Consider the following 16,571-nt stretch of genomic DNA (forward strand, 5'->3'; position numbering starts at 1 on the left):
ATGATAAATCACCATTTAAAAGGGCCGAAAAGTGACAAATTTTTTTAAATGACTGCAACCCCTATATTAGATTCGACAACTTTAATTATTTTCCCACAAAAAGACATGTTAAAGCCCTTTTGTTCTGATGGAAGTTCTAAATTAGTATTATCTTTCAAATGCCATTGGAATCTAATTTGTTGGCCTGCAAATGGGACAAAGAAGGCCCACTTTTAAGGACTACGTGATTGTTTGATATGTTTTTTTCTACTATAACAGAAGTAAGCTTTGTCTACTCTAGACAAAGTAATGAAATTTAATAATAGATCATGGTGGAAGTAGGATCTACTGTGCTTTATTCATTTATCAAACATTATAGTCATATTGACTGCTATGAGAGGCATCGCTGTTTCTAGAGGCTCAGTGGGTGTTAAATCCTGCTATCGTTTGTTGATGAAGGATGTCAATCTAATGTACTGTATTTGTACTTTTTTCAAGGCACATGTAAAATCATGGATCTCCAGTGACTGGGCCCTCAGAAACAAGTGCTAAGCCAGTCACAGAGAATATATGATTTCAACTGATGCCAGTCAGTGCATTGAAAATTTGAGTTATGTTTTTTCCGTTAAATTTAATTTGGAAACTTTCCATATTCGACCAACGTGGTGTATGTAATGTCATATGGGCTATGGTTGGAGCGATTGATGCGGTGAACAGCTTAACTTTGTATATTATGGCATATCATATTCAGGTTCTGGATTTTGGCAGCGAATGGAATCATATTGAAAAGGATGCAATTCATAGTTGTACGCGATAATTCTCAGTTAACAAAATCTCTCTCTCTCTCTCTCTCTTGCATGAAGAAAATATGAAAAAAATATTTTGCCTTGATCAATAATAATTAAACATATTATCAATATTAAACAGGGAGAACGAAATTGGGAGGAAACTATTCGAAACAAACATTTAAGTCACCCATTCAGTGTTCATTCGTGATGCATAATAATACAGTTAGCCTACATTAAAATGTGAAATATTAATTAAAGCGCGATGATAAATCAATTTTTTGACGTTGATTGATTCCTTCAATTTCACATGAATGTGATTACTTGTCAGTTACCGTGAGAACGGCAGGCTTAGATATCTACTCGAGTTATCAAACAATACGAAATCTAGCTGTAGGTAATACACAGACAAGAAATTAAACAAAAATGGAAATGCCAGACTGATGACAATGACAATGATTAAAAGTAAGAATACATAATAATCAAACAATGTGTTCTGAGGTCAGGCTTCTTGGATTTTGTGAAGGTTTTATCCACCAGCATGTTTTTAAACATTATGTTAAATTTCAAATGTGCGTGTGGATCTGTGAAAGTTTTTTTTGTACAGGGAAGGGGTGGGGAGGGGGGGGGGGGGGGGGTAGGGGAGTGTGTGTATGTGTAAGACAAGCTGACAGGAGGAGGAGAACCATACATTTCTTGTCTCATTTTATTCCTAAAAAAAATTGAATTGAATTCAGGTACTTTTCTTTTTTTAACGACTACATTTTTTTATGATCCACTTTTTCTAAGAATAACAGAAATATGCTTTGTCTATTCTAAAGGAAATGTAATAAGACATCATGTTTGAAGTAAGACCTACTGTGCCTTTATACATGTATCAAATATAAGCTGTTACTTTCAAGTTTTGTATTGATGAGGATATAAGGAAAATAGTATATAGTCCTGTGTAATATAATTTTGCACTATTTTGTATCCTAATTCTGCAACTAATCTTTTAGATTTCGTTTTTTGAGAGGACAACAAATTAATTCCAAATCAAAAAAATAAAATGCCCCCCCCCCCCACTATAAAAAAACCTCAGCAAGTGTGGAATGGACAACTCTGTTCTCAAGCACAATGTGTGTGTGTTAATGTGCGTTTGTGTGTGTATGTGTGTGTGTGCGTTTGTGTGGGTGTGCGCCCAAGCCAACGCATACTGAACCAACATGCACTGTTTCATAACTATTATGCAAAATGTCAATGATGTGTGTGTATATTGAGGCAGCGAGACTCGATAGTATACTCATTATGAGCGAAACGTGACATAATTTTCACATTAATGTCAATGTATTCTGCTGTTAGTGCTTTGTGAATAGTTATTTCCTAGAACTTTGTGCTACCAAACGTAATTACAACTGATCATTTTTTCTCTCTTATAACCACCTTATATTTCATTATACTCTCTCTCATTTATAGTCTGTTGAGAGCCAGAAGGGTGTTAACTCTGTGTTTAAGTGTATGAGTTAACACCCTTCTGGTTCCAAACAGAATTACTGTACTTACTCTTTCTCTAGCAATAGACACACACACACACACACACACACACACATACTCACACACACACACATACTCACTTTCTCTCTCTCTCTGTCACTCTCTCTCTTTCTTTTACTCTTTTTTCACATCTTACCAGATCTATTCACACCGTCTCTTCTCTATCTCTCTCTCTCTCTCTCTCTCTCTCTTTGCACATATTTATCTAGTTATTGACCCCCCCCCCTCTCTCTCTCTCTCTCTCTCTCTATCTATCTAACTCTCTCTCTCACTCTTTGTACACATCTCTGAAACTATGTCCCTTTTGCAGCCAACATCAAATCTTTTAGAACTTTTCAGGAATTATGAATATGACATGTCTGTCCTATCTGTGAAATGTAAACATTAACAGTGTCCTAGTATTCAAATTATGCAAGGAAATCCGTTTAAATTATATACTTCACTGTCAGACAATAATGAGTGACGGTCTGACACCTTTTTTTCTTTTGTAATAACATATATAAAATGAGATGCAACAGGTACATGAGTATTTGTCTACATCAAAAACCCACTACAGTTTATAATGGCCAAGATTAAACTGATTGAATTTCTGTGAACCACAGAACGTACGACCATTCGGTACAAGGGTCTGAAATTCAGACTATTATTTAAGTGATTGCAATCAATTAAGTCCCTCTCTCTCTCTCTCTCTTATATTTTATATATTTTTTTATTACACATCTTTAAAAAGAAGGGTAGCCCAATCAGCAAATAAATACTGGTTTTCGCTGAGGCCCTTCATGACACAAACAAGTATATACATCTACACACATCAATATAAATAAATATAGAAAATGACAAAATACGACTTTAACAAACAAAAAATTGCGAAACCAGGTTATAAATAAGGACCTATTGATCTGCCTCTCTCTTCTTCTATTGCTCTCTCTCCATCCCCCTCTCTCTCTCTCTCTTGATCTCTCTTGATCTCGCTTTATTCTCATTTCATACTCGTCTCATATTCGATTTACGCTCGTTTCATGTCGAGGTCATGTCCGTTTCATCAATTTTTCTTTCATTTCCGTGTTAACGACATAACAATCGTCCACACTATGATTGAAACGACCCAGTTAACTTCCTACACTTCAGAGTTTGCTGTTCTTACCTTCGTGTTTTGAAGTTTAAAAGAAATTTCACCTCCTCGATTGCCTGCTCTTTGATGTTTAAACTTCGCTTAAAGAAGAACTATTCGATAATGTACTGGTGATTTGTGCAAATCAAGATGGCGTCTAAATGCACACCATCCAAACCGAACATAACACTACGAATGCCTTTACAAATGCAACGATACTTTTCACGCATGCTTGCATGTTGTGCGATATAGGGGCAATACTGTAGAAGAAAATAATAGAACCTCTGTCACTGCATGGTACGTATTTTTTGACAAAAGATAAGCCCCGCTGCACTTTGTAAATGGATCGACATGAAATATGTGAATAATATTTCAGCTTTCCACATAAGGAGTGTATTGGTTTCATTCACAAGGCCAGTCAAAGCGGAGAAGGGTGTGTGTGGGCGTGTGTATGTGTGTGTGCGTGCGTGTGTGCGTGTGTGTGTGTGTGTGTGTGTGTGTGTCTATTGCTAGAGAAAGAGTAAGTACAGTAATTCTGTTTGGAACCAGAAGGGTGTTAACTCATACACTTAAACACAGAGTTAACACCCTTCTGGCTCTCAACAGACTATAAATGAGAGAGAGTATAATGAAATATAAGGTGGTTATAAGAGAGAAAAAATGATCAGTTGTAATTACGTTTGGTAGCACAAAGTTCTAGGAAATAACTATTCACAAAGCACTAACAGCAGAATACATTGACATTAATGTGAAAATTATGTCACGTTTCGCTCATAATGAGTATACTATCGAGTCTCGCTGCCTCAATATACACACACATCATTGACATTTTGCATAATAGTTATGAAACAGTGCATGTTGGTTCAGTATGCGTTGGCTTGGGCGCACACCCACACAAACGCACACACACACATACACACACAAACGCACACGCACACACGCACGCACACACACATACACACGCCCACACACACCCTTCTCCGCTTTGACTGGCCTTGTGAATGAAACCAATACACTCCTTATGTGGAAAGCTGAAATATTATTCACATATTTCATGTCGATCCATTTACAAAGTGCAGCGGGGCTTATCTTTTGTCAAAAAATACGTACCATGCAGTGACAGAGGTTCTATTATTTTCTTCTACAGTATTGCCCCTATATCGCACAACATGCAAGCATGCGTGAAAAGTATCGTTGCATTTGTAAAGGCATTCGTAGTGTTATGTTCGGTTTGGATGGTGTGCATTTAGACGCCATCTTGATTTGCACAAATCACCAGTACATTATCGAATAGTTCTTCTTTAAGCGAAGTTTAAACATCAAAGAGCAGGCAATCGAGGAGGTGAAATTTCTTTTAAACTTCAAAACACGAAGGTAAGAACAGCAAACTCTGAAGTGTAGGAAGTTAACTGGGTCGTTTCAATCATAGTGTGGACGATTGTTATGTCGTTAACACGGAAATGAAAGAAAAATTGATGAAACGGACATGACCTCGACATGAAACGAGCGTAAATCGAATATGAGACGAGTATGAAATGAGAATAAAGCGAGATCAAGAGAGATCAAGAGAGAGAGAGAGAGGGGGATGGAGAGAGAGCAATAGAAGAAGAGAGAGGCAGATCAATAGGTCCTTATTTATAACCTGGTTTCGCAATTTTTTGTTTGTTAAAGTCGTATTTTGTCATTTTCTATATTTATTTATATTGATGTGTGTAGATGTATATACTTGTTTGTGTCATGAAGGGCCTCAGCGAAAACCAGTATTTATTTGCTGATTGGGCTACCCTTCTTTTTAAAGATGTGTAATAAAAAAATATATAAAATATAAGAGAGAGAGAGAGAGAGGGACTTAATTGATTGCAATCACTTAAATAATAGTCTGAATTTCAGACCCTTGTACCGAATGGTCGTACGTTCTGTGGTTCACAGAAATTCAATCAGTTTAATCTTGGCCATTATAAACTGTAGTGGGTTTTTGATGTAGACAAATACTCATGTACCTGTTGCATCTCATTTTATATATGTTATTACAAAAGAAAAAAAGGTGTCAGACCGTCACTCATTATTGTCTGACAGTGAAGTATATAATTTAAACGGATTTCCTTGCATAATTTGAATACTAGGACACTGTTAATGTTTACATTTCACAGATAGGACAGACATGTCATATTCATAATTCCTGAAAAGTTCTAAAAGATTTGATGTTGGCTGCAAAAGGGACATAGTTTCAGAGATGTGTACAAAGAGTGAGAGAGAGAGTTAGATAGATAGAGAGAGAGAGAGAGAGAGAGAGAGGGGGGGGGGTCAATAACTAGATAAATATGTGCAAAGAGAGAGAGAGAGAGAGAGAGAGAGATAGAGAAGAGACGGTGTGAATAGATCTGGTAAGATGTGAAAAAAGAGTAAAAGAAAGAGAGAGAGTGACAGAGAGAGAGAGAAAGTGAGTATGTGTGTGTGTGTGAGTATGTGTGCGTGTGTGTGTGTCTATAGCTAAATATAGAGTACGTACAGTAATTCTGTTTGGAACCAGAAGGGCGTTAACTCATACACTTAAACACAGAGTTAACACCCTTCTGGCTCTCAACAAACTATTAATGAGAGAGAGAGAGAGAGAGAGTATAATGAAAGATAAGGTGGTTTATAATTACGTTTGGAATTTTTGTGTGTATAAACCCCCCCCCCCCCCCCCCAAAAAAAAAAACCCCCTTTTTTTTTTCTTTCTTTTTTTTTTTTTAAATAATAATAAAAAAATAAAAAATACATTGACATCAATGTGATAATTATGTTACGTTTCGCTCATAATGATATAGTATACTATCGAGTCTCGCTGCCTCAATACACACACACATCAATGACCTTTTTGCATAATTATTATGAAACAGTGCATGCTGATACAGTATTCTCTGGCTGGGGCGGGTGCACGGGAGGGGGTCCGAAATTCCGTGAAATCAACCCCTCCACGCACACACACACGCACACACGCAACCACAGACACACGCCAACACACGCTCACACACACCCTTCTCTGCTTTGACTGGCCTTGTAAGTGAAGCCAATACACTCATTTCGTGTAAAGCTGAAATATTATTCACATATTTCATGTCGATCTATTTACAAAGTGCAACGAGGCTTATCTTTTGTCAAACAAATCTGCACCATGCAGTGACAATGGTTCAAATTTCCCCTTATTATACTTGTCCTATTTTGCACGACATGCAAGCATGCGTGAAAAGTATCGTTGGCTTTGTGAAGGCATTCGTGGTGTCAGGTTCGGTTTAAGGCCCGGTCACACAGCCTTTCGCGTCTGTATCGCGGGTAAAATTTCGCGATTTTATTTTGCCCGCGGTTGCCCGTGGTGGAAAAATGTGCAAAATTGGCTTACCCGCGGTTTACCCGTGGTATGCCCGCGGAACAGACGCCGGCGACTGTTCCGCGTCCTTATCGCGGGTGAAGCGCGGCGGTACCGCGGCCTACCACGCTTACACGCGGTACACACGCTAATGCACGTGATAACAACGCGGTACAGACGCGGAACAAACGTGATATGACCGTGCTCCACCCGCGATTACCCGCTAAAATTTCGCGTCCAATTCCGCGTGTAACCACGTCTTAACCGCGGCCGTAGCACGTCCTAGCACGTTCGTTCCGCGTCTGTACCGCGTCTGTACCGCGTCTTTACCGCGTGTGCACCACGTGTACCGCCCGCGATTACCCGCGGTCTAAATTTTTGGGCAGCCCAAAACTTTTTCGCGCGGCCAACCGCGTGTGAATTTCTTACCGCGTGTAACGACGGGTAAAGTACGGCTGTATCGCGTCTTTATCGCGACCTCAAAGCGTCCAACAGCGTCTGCTTCACGGGCAGAAATTTTTGGCCGTGATTCGGCCGCGATACGCCCGTAAAGGGCTGTGTGACCGGGCCTTTAGGTTGGACAGTATTAGACGCTATCCTGATTTGCACAAATCACCAGTACATTATCGAGTAGTTCTTCTTTAAGCGAAGTTAAACATCAAAGAACAGCCAATCGAGGAGGTGAACTTTCTTTCAAACTTCAAAACACGAAGGTAAGAAAGCAAACTCTCAAGTGTAGGAAGTTAACTGGGTCGTTTCGATGGGGGTGTAAACACGGAAATGAAAGAAAAATTGATGAAACGGACATAAAACGAGCGTAAATCAAATATGAGACAAGGATGAAATGAGAGTAAAGCGAGATGAAGAGAGAGAGGTAGAGACAAAGGGAGACAGAGCAAGAGAAGAAGAGAGAGGCAGAGCAAGATAGGGAGACAGAGAGGGAGAAAGTGAAAGGGAAGAGAGAGATAGAGAGATGAAGAGACAGAGCAAGAGAAGGAGAGTGGGCAGAACAAGAGAGGGGAAAGGACACAGAGCAAAAGAGAGGAGAGAGAGAGATGACAGTAGATAGATATAGAGAAGGAGAGAGGGAGACGGGGTATACAGTCATATAACAGAATAAGCTGGACAGAGGAATAAAGAGGAATCAGAATGCATGCAAGTTGAAAGGAGGCAGAACAGTAAGGACACTTTGTAGGCGTGAAATAAGAGTATAAGGGGCAAAGGGAAGAGAAAAAGAAAATTAAGAAACACATGAAGACATAATAGAGGGAAAACGAAAGCCAGAGGCGGGAAAGGGAGAGGGTGAGGGAGTAGAAAAAAAGAGGCAGAGACAGAGGGAGACAAAGCAAGAGAAGAAGAAGGAGGCGGATCAAGAGAGGGAGAGAGAGACATAGAGAGGGAAAGAGTGAAAGAGTAGAGAGAGAGAGTTAGATAGCGACGCAGAGACAGAGCAATAGAAGGAGAGCGGGTAGCAAAAGAGAGGGGAGATAGTGTGAGAGAGAGAGAGAGAGAGAGAGAAAGATGCAATGGAGAACGCTGCATTCAATATTTCAAGCAAAATATAATTATCGATGTTTTATCATAACTTAATCACAATTATAATTAATAAATGACACATATTTGTAAAGCTTAGATCCTCCTTGATGCAAATCGTATGATGCATATACTTCACGCAAGAGAGATTAAAAACAATTTGAAGAGAGGGTACCAAACAGTCATTTGGCGGACGGTATCTGAATTTCAAAGAGAAAATCACAATTCTTGTGATTTATCTTCTGCCCTTCCATTATGATACCTCATTCAGGAAAAATGAGCTAGGAATAACAAAGTTTGTTTGTTTAAAGTAATGCTTGCATTTCCATACTTTTATTAAACGAACCCTTTCCACTGGCTATCTGTCCTAACAACATAGAAGACGTAAGCCTTCATGCATGGCTGATCGTCAACAAAAGTTTGTTGCTACGGCAGGCAGCCAGTGAAAACGAATTCGATTAATATAATAAAGTTATCAGTAAATTTAGTGTTGAGAGTAAAACAATAAATGACTATTTACAATGAGTTTGTGATCGATGGTAAAATAGAGGAAAAATAGCAAATGTGCTAGTCGAACCTGACTCTCGTGATTAAATCCTTTAACACAATGCTTTATCTAATTATGCCTAATACCCCCTTCACATACACGGATTTTTCTTACGAGTCCTTACGGATCGCACATAAACACGGATCTTTCACGGATCCTTACGATGTGGCCACTTTTACGACCGGTTTAAGAGTTATTACGAGCTGTTTGCGGTTTATAACGGATTATTACGTGTTATTACGATGTATTTACGGCAACAGTTCACGATTTGTTACGAGTTGTCACGGATAACTACGAGCAATTAACGTGTTAGTTACGACCTGTTTACGTGTTGTTACGAATAGTTACGAGTAACTTACGAGTATTTACGAGACCTTACGATTTTTAGCCAGAAAATAACAACTGAAAATGAAGTGTTCAAATTTGCAGCTTTTATACCTTTCCCCAAATCGTAAACATTTCGTAAGCATGTGTAAAGTATACGTATCTATTCGTAAAGTACTCGTAACTACACGTAGAATGCTCGTAATAACCCGTATCAATCCGTAAAGCCATCGTAAAATGACCCGAATAAATTCATAAACAACACGTAAGCACACGTAACCATCCGTAAACTGCTCGCAATAATCCGTAAACAAATCGTAAACTAACCGTAATGAATCGTTACAAAAATCTGTAACGAGTCATTTACGGATTCTTGCGAGCAGTTTACGGATGGTTACGTGTTGTTGCGAGCGGCTTACGGATGGTTACGGATTGTTCTAGCTATTTACGAGCTATTTACGGACAAATCAATCCGTGGACAATCGTAAGAAGATTTTTGACATGTCAAAAAATTTACGAGTTGTTGCGAGTTGTGACGAGTTATTTACGGATACCAGCGAGTTATTTACGGGTGCTTGCGATTGACTACGAGTTGGCGATCCGTAAGGACTCGTAAGAAAAATCCGTGTATGTGAAGGGGGTATAAAGCGATAAGTGAGATATGAAAATGAAACAAAATTCATTTTTATACTGCACGTTTTAAAATAACGGTTCCCGGGTTTAAACAAAAAATGCTTGTAGGCAGTGCTTTGGTTAATATTGATATTTGCAAAGAGTTACGAATCTGAAGTTCAATTCTATTAACACTTCTATGCGAATCTTTTACTCATAATAAGTATTTTCATCACCAGGCTTTTTGAGTAACTTTTATTTGCTTAGTCGTGTGCAGTTTTTTATCTCCATGTACTCCACTGTCTTTTGCACAGTTCAAACAGATCGAGCTTTGGTGACAAACGAATCTAACGTTAGGATGGGCATTCTCTGGCTACACAGTGATGACGTCAAGTAATGCCAGTTTAACAGAGATGATAGCAATGAAGAAATATAGGACTTAAAGATAAAGGTGAGTTCTGGTTTAAAAAAAAAAAAAAAAAATGAATTCTCACAGAATCAAACGAAACTTACACTAAATGTTCAAGATTAAAATGTCATTTGCTAAACAATTTTGGTAGCAAATGTATACTGGCTGAGTAATGAGCATAGAAAGATTAGGAAATTAAGGTTAGTAGCCCCGACATCATTTGTGTAGTCCCATATACATCTTTCTGTGTACAGTGCTTTTTGCTTTACCAAGACTGGGCCAAATGTATTATGATTATGATGACTCCAGAACTTTGCAGTACACATCAATACTTACATGCTACACGATCAACTTTTCTTATCAATTCCACATCTTTTCTTTCACAATGCAATCGGATGACCAGAAACTCACCTTTATCTTTAATGATCTGCGACCAGAGAACTTACTGATCCAGTGTTGCCGCGAGACAATAACAAATATGGATGATGTGAATCAAGAGATCCACGATGCAGTGTTGCGGGGTAACTTTAATGTAGTCGGAAGTTTGTTGAAACTTGGTTTAAACATAAATCAAACAAACCGAAATGGATTCACACCCTTACACATAGCGATCCAGAAAGGTCGGGGGCATGTCATCGAATATCTCATAAACCATGGAGCCGATGTGGAGAAGGCGACTCCAGATGGACAAACACCCTTACATCTTGCTGCATCACTCGGATGTCTTAAAGCAACGAAATGCATACTCAGCAATGGAGCCAATATAGACAAAGAAGACAAGGACGGTTCCTCTGCATTATACATCGCTGTAAGGGATGGTCATCTTGATATAGTACGATACTTCATCACTCAGGGAGCAAAAGTGAATCAGGTTAATACTAAAGGCTGGACTCCGTTACTCATTGCAGCAGAGTACGGTAAACTTGGTGTCACGAAATATCTCATCAGTCAAGGAGCTGAGGTGAATAAGGGAGATAATGACGGTAGAACTGCATTACACGGTTCTGCTTTCAATGATCATCTTGATGTTACGAAATATGTCATCGGCCAAGGAGCTGAGGTGAATAAGGGAGATAATGAAGGTTGGACTGCATTTCACAGTGCAGCCAGCAAAGGTCATCTTGATGTCACGAGATATCTCATCAGTCAAGGAGCCGAGGTGAATAAGGGAAATAATGTGGGTTCGACTGCAATTCACAGTGCAGCCAGCCATGGCCATCTCGACGTCACCAAATATCTCATCAGTCAAGGAGCTGAGGTGAATAGGGGAGAAAATGACGGTTGGACTGCATTACACCTTGCTGCTCAGGAGGGTCAACTTGATGTAACCAAATATCTCATCAGTCAAGGAGCTGAGGTGAATAAGGGAAATAATGAAGGTTGGACTGCATTTCACAGTGCTACCAGCAATGGTCATCTTGATGTCACCAAATATCTCATCAGTCAAGGAGCTGAGGTGAATAAGGGAGATAATCGCGGTTGGACTGCATTACGCGGTTCTGCTTCCAATGGTCATCTTGATGTCACTAAATATCTCATCAGCCAAGGAGCAGAGGTGAATAGGGGAGATAATGACGGTTGGACTGCATTAAAAGCTGCTGCTCAGGAAGGTCAACTTGATGTCATCAAATATCTCATCAGTCAAAGAGCTGAGGTGAATAAGGGAAATAATGCAGGTGCGACTGCATTTCACAGTGCAGCCAGGAAGGGTCATCTTGATGTCACGAGATATCTCATCAGTCATGGAGCTGAGGTGAATAAAGGAGATAATGATGGTTGGACTGCATTACGCGGTTCTGCTTTCAATGGTTATCTTGATGTCACTGAATATCTCATCAGCGAAGGAGCTGAGGTAAATAGGGGAGATAATGACGGTTGGACTGTGTTAAAAGTTGCTGCTCAGGAAGGTCATCTTGATATCACGAGATATCTCATCAGCCAAGGAGCTGAGGTGAATAAGGGAAATAATGTCGGATCGACTGCATTTCACAGTGCAGCCAATAATGGTCATCTTGATGTCACGAGATATCTCATCAGTCAAGGAGCTGAGTTGAATAAGGGAGATAATGACGGTTGGACTGCATTTCACAGTGCTACCAGTAATGGTCATCTTGATGTCACCAAATATCTCATCAGTCAAGGAGCTGAGGTGAATAGGGGAGATAATGACGGTTGGACTGCATTACACCTTGCTGCTCAGGAGGGTCAACTTGATGTAACCAAATATCTCATCAGTCAAGGAGCTGAGGTGAATAAGGGAAATAATGAAGGTTGGACTGCATTTCACAGTGCTACCAGCAATGGTCATCTTGATGTCACCAAATATCTCATCAACCAAGGAGCTGAAGTGAATAAGGGAGATAAAGAAGGTAGGACTGCTTTACGCGGTTCTGTTCTCAATGGTTATCTAGATGTCACTAAATATCTCATCAACCAAGGAGCTGAAGTGAATAAGGGAGATAATAATGGTAGGACAGCATTACACCATGCTGTTCAGAAAGGTTACCTTGATGTTGTAAAAGTCCTTATGGCAGGAGGAGCACAGTTTGACGTAGGAGACATTCACGGCCAGACACCTCTACATCTGTCCTTACTCCTCGGGTACGGAAGCATTGCTGATCTATTCAAGGACCGTTCCAATTACAAGGTTAACATTGACAAAATTATCTTTATTTCGAATTCATCTACCGTGATGTTTTCAATTCATGAATTTAAAATGACAAGCACTGAAATTCAATTTAGAGCAAAAAACCCATTGGCTATACCTATTATTTTCGTTTCAGACTTTACCAGCTTGAGGCTGACTTACTGCCTTTGTATCACCACTAATAAGCATATATAATTATAACTCCAGTTAGACCTCATTGTACTTTCATAGACAATTAAGTCACAATTACTCGAATCAGTGGATGTACTTTATCACCTATCAATACTTAACATTTATGTTATATTGTCAAGTTTTCATGCTGCGTATTTCTTTATATCCAGCTCGACCAGAATGATTTAACGGATATCCATCTTGCCATCCAACACGGTCACACCTCCACCATTGAGAAACTAATTTCAGAGGGAGCTGATCTCAATGTCCAGTCACCTGACGGACAGACGTGTCTCCATGAAGCCATTAAGCTCTGCAATAACAGCGAGAAGATTGTGGAACAAACTAACACCCTTAGAGAGGTGAGTAACACCAACGAGACCGACACCAGACCGACGAGAGTCGCAACAACAAATTACGGTGTTCGTCAAAACATTGGTCAGTTTCGAGTCCAATGGAGTGTTACTGACATTCCTGCTTCTCTAGGTCGGTAGTTAGTCCTATCTTAAACCCAGGGTTGGTCCAAGAAAATGTGTACGTTTGTGTGTTTGTGTGTATGGGGAAGTTTTCAACGAAAATAGGAATGTTCACTGCTGTGAATCCAAGAGACAGCGTAAAATAATAATAATAATAATAATAATAATAATAGGCATTTCTATAGCGCCGTCTATCTAGAAATTCTATTCCGAGGCGCATTCATTATTACCCCCGGCTTCAGCCTAGCTGCCATTACATTTCTCAATCATTTCAAGGAATTAATTACTGCCAGGTACCCATTTACATCACCTGGGATAAGTGTGGCAAATGTAGATCAATTTCTTGCCAAAGGACAGTAATACCGCGGCGGGACTCGAAGCGCGGACCTTGATATCGACAGTCCGGCGACGTATCCACTCGACCACGACACCTCCACTTAAACCATGGACCTTCCCAATAGGTCCACGGTAAAGCCGTTCTTGTGATGCTCATCCACCTTGAATATTGATGGACGATACTGTACTAAAAATAATACTTATACATGTAATTGTTTTTTGTTTTAGATCTCCGATGATTATTACAGGGGCGAACTATCTCCTAAGAAGGCCTTGGTTTTTCATCTCCTAGAGAATGGAGCCAAGTTAGATGTGAGGGACGAAAGAGGCAATTTACCAATCCAATATGCCAAGGACGAAGTGGTCAAACAGATGATTTTGTCGAGGTGATTCTTCCATATCATAAGAAATATAAATGTCCCCGTGATCAATTTTCAGGCAAAAGATTAACAACAGATCTAATTTTTTTGAGATTTGGTAACAGAATGACATTTTTAAAATAGCAATTCCAACGGCTTAATTGAAAATGTTGATCGTTTATTTTACAAAAGATGTGTTAGTGGGACAATTAGATTGTACATTCTACGTGCCAATTGGGACTCTTAATTTGTTCAGGGCTTCTAATTCAGTCCTACAAGGTCGACTTCTCAATCTCTGTTTTCCTTCTACTCAGGTAAACGACTCACTTTTTCTACCACATTCGTTTAAAGGATATATTGGAACTGTAGTTCTTTATATGTTTGTAATTTACGGTATTACCAGGTGCAAAGGCATGGATAATTTTCGTCTGTTATACCTAATGCTAAGATTAGAGCCTCATTTTAAAAGTAATAATCCTCGATAGGTGTCTGCCCAAATTGTATAGAAATGATTTAACCACTTTGATTACGTATCATTGATTTCAGGTTACCTTCTTTAGAGGAGATCAAGTCACATCGAGGTAAGAACATTCAAACACAAAGAGCTTGTTTAAGCATAACAGCTCAATAAGTGCTTCTAATATATATTTGTTTTATCATTAAGTCACGGATTGAAGTCTAGCGATGATTAACAAGTGGTATTAAAGGTTTCCCATCTGGAAGAAGAAGGGATTTAATACTTGATTGTTTGGGTAATTTACACACAACGCATCCACTTACTTCTTACGAACACTTCATTCATATTCCTGTATGTAGACCTACCTCTAAGGTTTACATCAATGGTCCAAATAAACGCTGAACGAGTCCTAAAATGAGAAGAAGGAAAAAGAGTAATAAAAAGATGTATATCAATAAAAAAAAAAGTGATGTGGAGAATATATATTTGATTTTAAATAGGCCCTAATTTAAATAGTACATACTTGTGGTGCTTATCAGAGTTTGGTAAACACAAACATTGGAAATGGTATGGAAGTCAATTCTTATTGTGGACAACATTGGAATAAAATCGATATTAGTAGAGTATTGGTTTTGACTATCCCGATCTTCGCACACATTTACTTTGTTGTTCATATCTCTTCTTATTATCATGTAATTTCCTTATTTTTTAATTGAATAACAGATGAACCATCAACAACTACCATCTTCTCTGTTGAAGTCAAAAGCAATGCCAGTCAGGAAATTGAACTAGAAGACCATGGCGTATCAATGTTTATTCCTCTGGAGGCTGTTCATCAGAGTGACCGGTGCAAGATCAGCTTTTCTCTCTTACGAGACCTACCAAGTGTTGACATCCAAGATGATGAATCAGTGGCCTGCTACGGGATCAGATGTGACCCTCCAAACATGACCTTTCACCAACCTGTTAGGATTAGGATACCACACTCTACCTTGACCATCAACCCTGATCAAGTGAAACCAGACATTGTTTCCCATGTATGGGATTCTGTAAACGGTAAGTTCATCTGGTCAGATGTTGAAACTAACCCGTTTTTAATGCTGGAGTAAACGAACATTGATGCCCTGAGATCTCTTTGCATCAGACCAAGCAAAGTACTTTCGGGACAACACTGATGAGTTGCGATATAGATAAGTGATAGAGATTGGTCTCGTAACCGGGAGGTCTCAGGTTCGAAACCCAGTCGATGTGCTAGTGCCCTTTGGTAAGTGAAATGAAGAGGACTTAAAGCTGTTTGTCTCTTTGTTGCTTTTTAACAAGTTTGCCGCTTTCCTAGCAGTCGGGTAAAAGGAGCAAAGCAAAGTAAAACAATATAAATATACATTCTTAGTATACGATGCCCTTTATGTTTTTCGTTTCCATTGCAAGTAATAGAAATTTCAATATTCCATATGCACGCTGAAACTTGACTAATACATTCTGAATTCCGTAGTTCCAGTTCTAACTCTCGTCAGCAGAGCGCCATAACGTCGTGAGGAACAATTTGCCACTCGCATTTTTCTGTAGAAATGTTCACGGGTGAAAGGAGAGAGAGTAAGTGAATTTTAAGAAAATATTCTCCACAAAGACATCATAACTGACATAAATATTTCATGGCACTATACAGTTTAAAGCACAGCTCGGCTTCATTGCGAAACAACCCTTCTTAAAACAAATGCCTTTTGTTTTTGTTACCCACTAACAACAGATCTACCAAGAACATCCAGAATGACATCATCCAGCTCACCAGACGAACCACCATACTGCAGAGTGTACAAGGGACACCTTGAGCTGTACATTGGTCGCTGTGCTGAGTGGTGGGTTCTTATTCCTCTCGAACAGCAAGTGATCCGACACCAACTTATGTGCACTCCATACATCCCAGATACCATAGAAAGAGGCAA

The sequence above is a fragment of the Strongylocentrotus purpuratus genome, unplaced genomic scaffold (genome assembly GCF_000002235.5).
Source record: "Strongylocentrotus purpuratus isolate Spur 01 unplaced genomic scaffold, Spur_5.0 spur5_scaffold_20, whole genome shotgun sequence".
Taxonomy (NCBI): Eukaryota; Metazoa; Echinodermata; class Echinoidea; order Camarodonta; family Strongylocentrotidae; genus Strongylocentrotus; species Strongylocentrotus purpuratus.